The 6,823-nt window shown below is 42.0% G+C and overlaps 1 non-coding gene across 1 annotated transcript; it reads left to right on the top strand.

The window, feature by feature from the left end:
* The first annotated feature begins 2,396 nt into the window (after nt 1-2,396).
* On the top strand, nt 2,397-2,503 carry LOC148548119 (small nucleolar RNA R71). Its single transcript, XR_015897511.1, has one exon. It is a non-coding gene; the product is annotated as a small nucleolar RNA R71 (small nucleolar RNA).
* The last annotated feature ends 4,320 nt before the right edge of the window (nt 2,504-6,823 follow it).

The following is a 6,823-nucleotide window of genomic DNA, read 5'->3' as shown; positions in this document are numbered from 1 at the left end:
GCAAAACCAAACTTAGTTTGGTGCCGTGTGGTGTAAAAGATTTGTTCAAGGCCCCTAAGAGTGACATGATATGGGTTACATTGATGTTCTCTTAGTGAGCCTTGAACGCCAAACTTGTTCTTCACTATATGTTGCACACAAGGATTCATTCAAGTCCATGTCAAGTTGATTTGAAATCCTTGAACCTTGCATTATTAACTACTTTTAAAAGCATGTAAAACATGGGTTGCCTCCAATGAAGCGCTTCTTTAGCGTCACTAGCTTGACGTTTTGCCTTTGTCATGGTGGTTGGTAATGCTTCAGATCTTCCCCTCTTGCAGTAGACCTATATCCATTGGCTTCATCAAGGATCTCTACATGTTCTAAGGAAAGAACTCTGTTGATGGTGAAGACCTTAGGTAGCTGAGATGGGATAGTGGGGAGATGAGGTGGAATATCTGGGAAGTAGGCTGAGATCACTTTATCCCCCGGAGAAAAGTCCTCTGTAGGGATCTTCTTGTTCCTCCACTTCCTTGGTGCCTTCTTCTTTGTCCCTTTTGATGTTGCCTTGCTCTTTGTGACCTCCTCTTCTAAGGGAATTTTGTTACTGGTCTCATATGACTCTGGTGGTTTAGGTTCCTCCTTATTTTCCTTGAGTTGTGACAGCTGCTGATTGCCTTGTTCTTCAACCAAGTGGTTTCCCAGAGGTGTTGGTTGTGCTTCAGTGCTTGCCTCCTCCCTCAGTATCTCATTATGATCTATTTCTTGTGAGAGTTTGAAGAAATTGAAGCTGAGTTGTTCATCATGGATCCTCAAAATTAGCTCCCCTCGCTCCACATCTATGAGTGCTCTGGCTGTAGCTAAGAACGGTCTTCCCAATATGATTGGGTGAGTGTGACTTTCTTCCATGTCCAAGATGACAAAGTCTGTGGGAAGGAAGTATTTTCCCACCTTCACCAGCACATTTTCAACCACTCCTACTGCTTGTTTTTGAGTTTTGTCAGCCAGCCTGATAATTACATCTGTGGGTATTATCTCATTGATCTGCAGCCTTTTCATAAGGGATAAAGGCATTAGTTGATGCTTGCTCCCAAATCGCAGAGTGCCTTATCAAACATTGTTTCTCCTATGGCACAGGAAATGTGAAAACTCCCTGGGTCCTTCCTTTTTATAGGCAACTCTGGTTGAATGAGAGCACTGCACTCCTTATTCATCAATATTGTTTGTCCTCCCTTGAGTGAGCTTTTCCTGGTCAGCAGCTCCTTCATATACTTAATATATGAGGGCATTTGTTAGAGGGCCTTGATGAATGGTATGTTTACATGGAGGGATGCAAACAGGTCAAGAAACCTTGAGTATATTCTCTTCTCTACATCACCATTGAGTAATTGGGGAAACGGTGCATAGAGTTTCAGCAGCTCCTTCTGTGTCAGCTCTTTTTGTGAAATTTTGGGTTCTTGGTGATCTTTTTCCTGTTTTTCTGCTGATGTCTCTCCAAGTTGTTCTAATGGCTTGTTTTGCTTTTCCTCAGCCTCCTTACTACTTATAGTAACCATCTTGCAATCTTCCCATCTGACTTTCTTTGCTTCACCTCTCGGATTTTTCTCTGTGTCACTTGGGAAGCTATCAGTAGGTTTGGAAATCTTTTCAGATAAGTATCCCACTTGAAATTCCAGCCTCTTGATGGTGTCCCCTGGTTCTTGATACTAGCTTGCACCTCCTCTTTGAATACCTTATTATCTTGAATCTCTTTGCATATGCCTTCAAGTAGAGTCTCAATTTTGGAGAGTCTTTCTTCAGATGATGGTGAGTTGAGAGTGGATGGGTGAGTTGGGTCATTTTGGTTTTGGTATGGATGTGTAGAGGTGTTGTTATGGTGGTGCTGATATGATCTCTGTGTAGAATGTTGGTGAGCTACATTGTTGTTGTGGTTGTGACGTCTCTGATCTTGGCTTTGATCTTGTTGATTTTCCCACCCAAAGTTTGGGTGATTTCTCCAACCAGGGTTGTAGGTTTTGGAGTATGGATCATGGGTCTGCCTGGGTGAGTTTCCAATGTAGTTAGCTTGTTCTTGCTCCTCCTCTGCCTCAGCATTCACCCCCTCTTGGGTTGTTGATGAGGTGGTGATTGCTGCTACTTGGTTCCTCTCCATCTTCTTGGTGAGGTCGGCTAGTTGCTTGGTAATAAGCTTGTTTTGGGCCAGCAGTGCATCCATATTGTTTAGTTCCATCACTCCTCTAGTGTTGCCTCTTTCAGAAGCATAGAAATAGTCATTCTCTGCTACAGTTTCAATGACATCTATGGCCTCCTCAATGGTCTTCTTCTTGTTCAGAGATCCCTCGGATGAATGGTCTACTGCCTTCTTTGATTCATAAGAAAGGCCTTTATAGAAAATGTGTAGCTGCACCCATTCATTGAACATATCTGGTGGGCACCTTCTTGTCAGGTCCTTGAACCTCTCCCATGCTTCATATAGAGTCTCACCATCCTGCTGCCTGAATATTTGCACCTCAGCTCTCAGCCTGTTGATCCGTTGAGGAGGATAGAATCTTGCCAAGAATTTGTTCACTACATCTTCCCAGGTTGCTAAACTCTCCTTTGGGAAGGATTTCAGCCATTTAGATGCCTTGTCCTTAAGTGAGAAAGGGAACAGAAGCTGTCTATTGGTGCACGAATTGTGAATCACACTTTTCAAAACGCGTACCACTAACCAGCAAGTGCACTGGGTCGTCCAAGTAATACCTTACGTGAGTAAGGGTCGAATCCCACGGAGATTGTTGGTTTGAAGCAATCTATGGTTATCTTGTAAATCTTAGTCAGGAAGTCAATTATGTTTATCAGTTGAATTGTGAATAACCAAGAGAGCATAAATTAAAGATTACTTGTTGTGCAGTAATGGAGAATATGTTGGAGTTTTGGAGATGCTTTGTCTTCTGAATCTCTGCTTTCCTCTGTCTTCTGATTCACGCACGCACGTCCTCCTATGGCAAGCTGTGTGTTGGTGGATCACCGTTGTCAATGGCTACCTTCCATCCTTCCAGTGAAAACTACGCTCACGCGCTCTATCACAGCACGGCTAATCACCGGTTGGTTCTCGATCCGGTTGGAATAGGATTTACTATCCTTTTGCATCTGTCACTAACGCCCAGCCTTCAGGAGTTTGAAGCTCGTCACAGTCATTCAATCCTTGAATCCTACTCGGAATACCACAGACAAGGTTTAGACTTTCCGGATTCTCATGAATGCCGCCATCAGTTCTAGCTTATACCACGGAGATTCTGATTAAGAGATCTCAGAGATACTCATTCAATCGGATATAGAACGGAGGTGGTTGTCAGGCACACGTTCATGGTTTGAGGAAGGTGATGAATGTCACTGATCATCACCTTCATCACAGTTAAGCGCGAATGAACATCTTAGATAGGAACAAGCGTGATTGAACGGAAAACAGAAATACTTGCATTAATTCATCGAGACACAGCAGAGCTCCTCACCCCCAACAATGGGGTTTAGAGACTCATGCCGTCAGAGAATACAAAGTTTAGATCTGAAATGTCATGAGATACAAAATAAGTCTCTAAAAGTTGTTTTAAATACTAAACTAGTAGCCTAGGGTTACAAAATATGAGTGGACTATGATGGATGATGCAGAGATCCACTTCTGGGGCCCACTTAGTGTGCTGGGGCCCACTTGGTGTGTGCCGGGGCTGAGACTTTAAGCAATTTACGTGCAGAGGCCATTTGTGGAGTTGAACGCCAGTTTTTATGCCAGTTTGGGCGTTCAACTCCAGCTTTTGATCCTTTTCTGGCGCTGGACACCAGAATTGGGCAGAGGACTGGCGTTGAACGCCAGTTTACGTCGTCTATTCTTGTTCAAAGTATGGACTATTATATATTGCTGGAAAGCCCTGGATGTCTACTTTCCAACGCAATTGGAAGCACGCCATTTCGAGTTCTGTAGCTCCAGAAAATCCACTTTGAGTGCAGGGAGGTCAGAATCCAACAGCATTAGCAGTCCTTTTTCAGCCTGAATCAGATTTTTGCTCAGCTCCTTCAATTTCAGCCAGAAAAATACCTGAAATTACAGAAAAACACACAACTCATAGTAAAGTCCAGAAATATGAATTCTTCCTAAAAACTACTAGAAATAGACTAAAAACTAACTAAAACATACTCTAAACTATATGAAATTATCCCCAAAAAGCGTATAAAATATCCGCTCATCATCTATAGGTGTCAGAATGAACACCATTAGACTTCACAGTATCATATATCCTCAGGAAGGTGGTTAGATGTTTATTGGGGTCTTTTTGGACACCTCCTCCGAATGAACAGTTGTTCTGAACAAGGGTGATGAGCTATGGCTTTAGTTCAAAGTTGTTGGCATGTATGGTTGGCCTTTGGATGCTACTCCCACAGTTTTCTGGGTTTAGGTTGATGTAAGAGCCTAGAACTCTTCTCTCTTGCCCAGCATGATTTGCTAGACCTTCTCTGCCATGGTTGTGAGCCTCTTCTTCATGCTGGTTCTCCATGTTCTTATCCATGTCAGGTTCAAAGTACTCCTCCTCTTCCTCAGCACCAACTACTCTCTTTCCTCTTGCTTCCCTCCTTAATCTAAGGAAGGTCCTCTCAGGTTCAGAATCAAAGGAAGTTGAAGCCCCGCTTCTTCTCCCTGTCATACAACCAACAAGGCACAAGCAAGGAAATAATTGCAGAAAGTACTCTTGTTAAAATTACTGTTAGCGTGAGTGATGCAATATATCAAACAATTAGTGGGTTAGTGAACTGAATAGTAAATAACTAAGAAAAAGGAGTAGGGGGAAGGGAGGAACATAACTAAAACTGAAAGTAATTAACTCAAACAAAAATTTAAATCAAACAAAAGAAAGATGCTCAATCTAGTTATCCTCCAATTTAATCATTGTTGATACAAAATCAATCCCCGGCAACGGCGCCATAAACTTGATAGCATGGAAACTTGTCTCTCAACAATTTTCCTTTGGCAAGTATACCGAATTGTCGTCTAGTAAAAACTCACAATAGAGTGAGGTCGAATCCCACAGGGATTGATTGGTCAAGCAACTTTAATTAGAGGAATGTTCTAGTTGAGCGAAGCAGAATTTGGTTTGAGAGTTGCAGGAAATTAAATGGCGGGAAAGTAAATAGCAGAAAATGTAAATTGCTGGAAATAAAGAGCTGAATGTAAATGGCGAAAAGTAAATTGCAGAATCTTAAATGGGAATGGGGAAGATGCTCATAAAAGTAAATTGCAGAAATTAAAGAGAATGGGTAAGATCAGAAATGGGGATTCATTGGGCTTAGGAGATGTTGCATTCTTCGGATCAAGTTCATTTTCATCTCTTCCTCAATCAATGCATTCATTGATCTCCTTGGAAATCTTAAGTGATCGAATTCCAATTCCTTGGTAATTCAATCTCTCAAATCTTGATCAATAGCCAATTCCTTGGTCAATTGCTCATGAGAAGAGATGAAGTATGGTTACTGATTATACCACATGCATTCCCAAATCAAGTGTTGGTAGGATTATAATCACCATACCCAACCAAACCCAATTTGGTCCAACATGAGAAAGCATTTTTAGCATGATCTCTTCATTCCTCTTCCAAGGTTCAGAAGAGATCCAAGTATGAATAGCTTCTTTTCCAAGATAACTACCCAATTGGATGAAGATTGAAAGCTTTCTAGCAAAATCAAGAGAAAAGATAGAAGAAGAATAATGAAAATTAGTATTGATCCATCAAATTACAACAGAGCTCCCTAACCCAATGAAAGGAGTTTTGTTGTTCATAGCTCTGGAAATGGAAAACAAAGATGGAGAATACATCATGAAAACTAGAACTAGAAGTGCAGAGAAAGTAAATTATACAGAGAGTAGTTCCCAATTTCCAATCCTCCAAAAACTTCTTTCTAATTCAAAACTACCCCTATATATACTACTCTTCTGATCTTCTAGTTGGTTCTTCAAGTCTTGGATATGGGCCTTTGGATCTTAAGTTTGAAGCAGTTATCTTTCGCAGTGGGCTTAGCTTTACTTGCAGAGAGAAAGTGTGGAGTAGGCAGGGTGTTTAGCTCAGGACGTTAGTGGCGTTAACGTTAAGTAAGAGTGTGGGTTCGAGAACGTTAGTGGCAATCACCTTTTTCACTAACGTTCCTCACCCAGGGATAATCCACGTTAACTTCAACGTTAGTGGCACTAACGTGACCACTAACGTGGCCTCTTGGTCCTTCGCACACGTTATTGGGACTCACCTTTTCCAATAATGTTGAGAGACTTCCCTTCCCCCTACGTTAGAGTCCACGTTAACTTAGTTAACGTGGCTCTTAACGTAAGCTTGCCAATCCTTCGAGAACGTCAGTGTCATTTACCTTTGTCACTAACGTTCCAATATGCCCCTACTTCCCACGTTAGAGTCCACGTTAACTAGGTTAACGTGGCTTCTAACGTAGTAATGCTAGCCATCTCCAACGTTAGTGACAAAGGTGAGTGTCACTAACGTTTGCTCATCATCTCTCTTATCTACGTTAGCTTCCACGTTAACTAAGTTAACGTGGGAGTTAACGTTGCTCATAGTGGCTTGTGTGGGTTCACCCCAACGTTAGTGACAAAGGTAAGTGTCACTAACATTGGTGATCACATGCTTTCTCCACGTTAGCTTCCACGTTAACTAAGTTAACGTGGGAGTTAACGTGGCTCATTGTGGCTTGGCCAACGTTAGTGACAAAGGTGAGTGTCACTAACGTTGGCTTCTCGTTTGCTTCCCAACGTTAGAGTCCACGTTAACTGAGTTAACGTGGCTCTTAACGTGGCCACTTATGAGCTTGG

The sequence above is a fragment of the Arachis ipaensis genome, chromosome B8, assembly GCF_059453495.1.
Source record: "Arachis ipaensis isolate K30076 ecotype BB chromosome B8, ASM5945349v1, whole genome shotgun sequence".
NCBI lineage: Eukaryota > Viridiplantae > Streptophyta > Magnoliopsida > Fabales > Fabaceae > Arachis > Arachis ipaensis.
The sequence above is the reverse complement of the archived record's forward strand: the minus strand, read 5'-3'. Positions and strand labels throughout refer to the sequence as shown.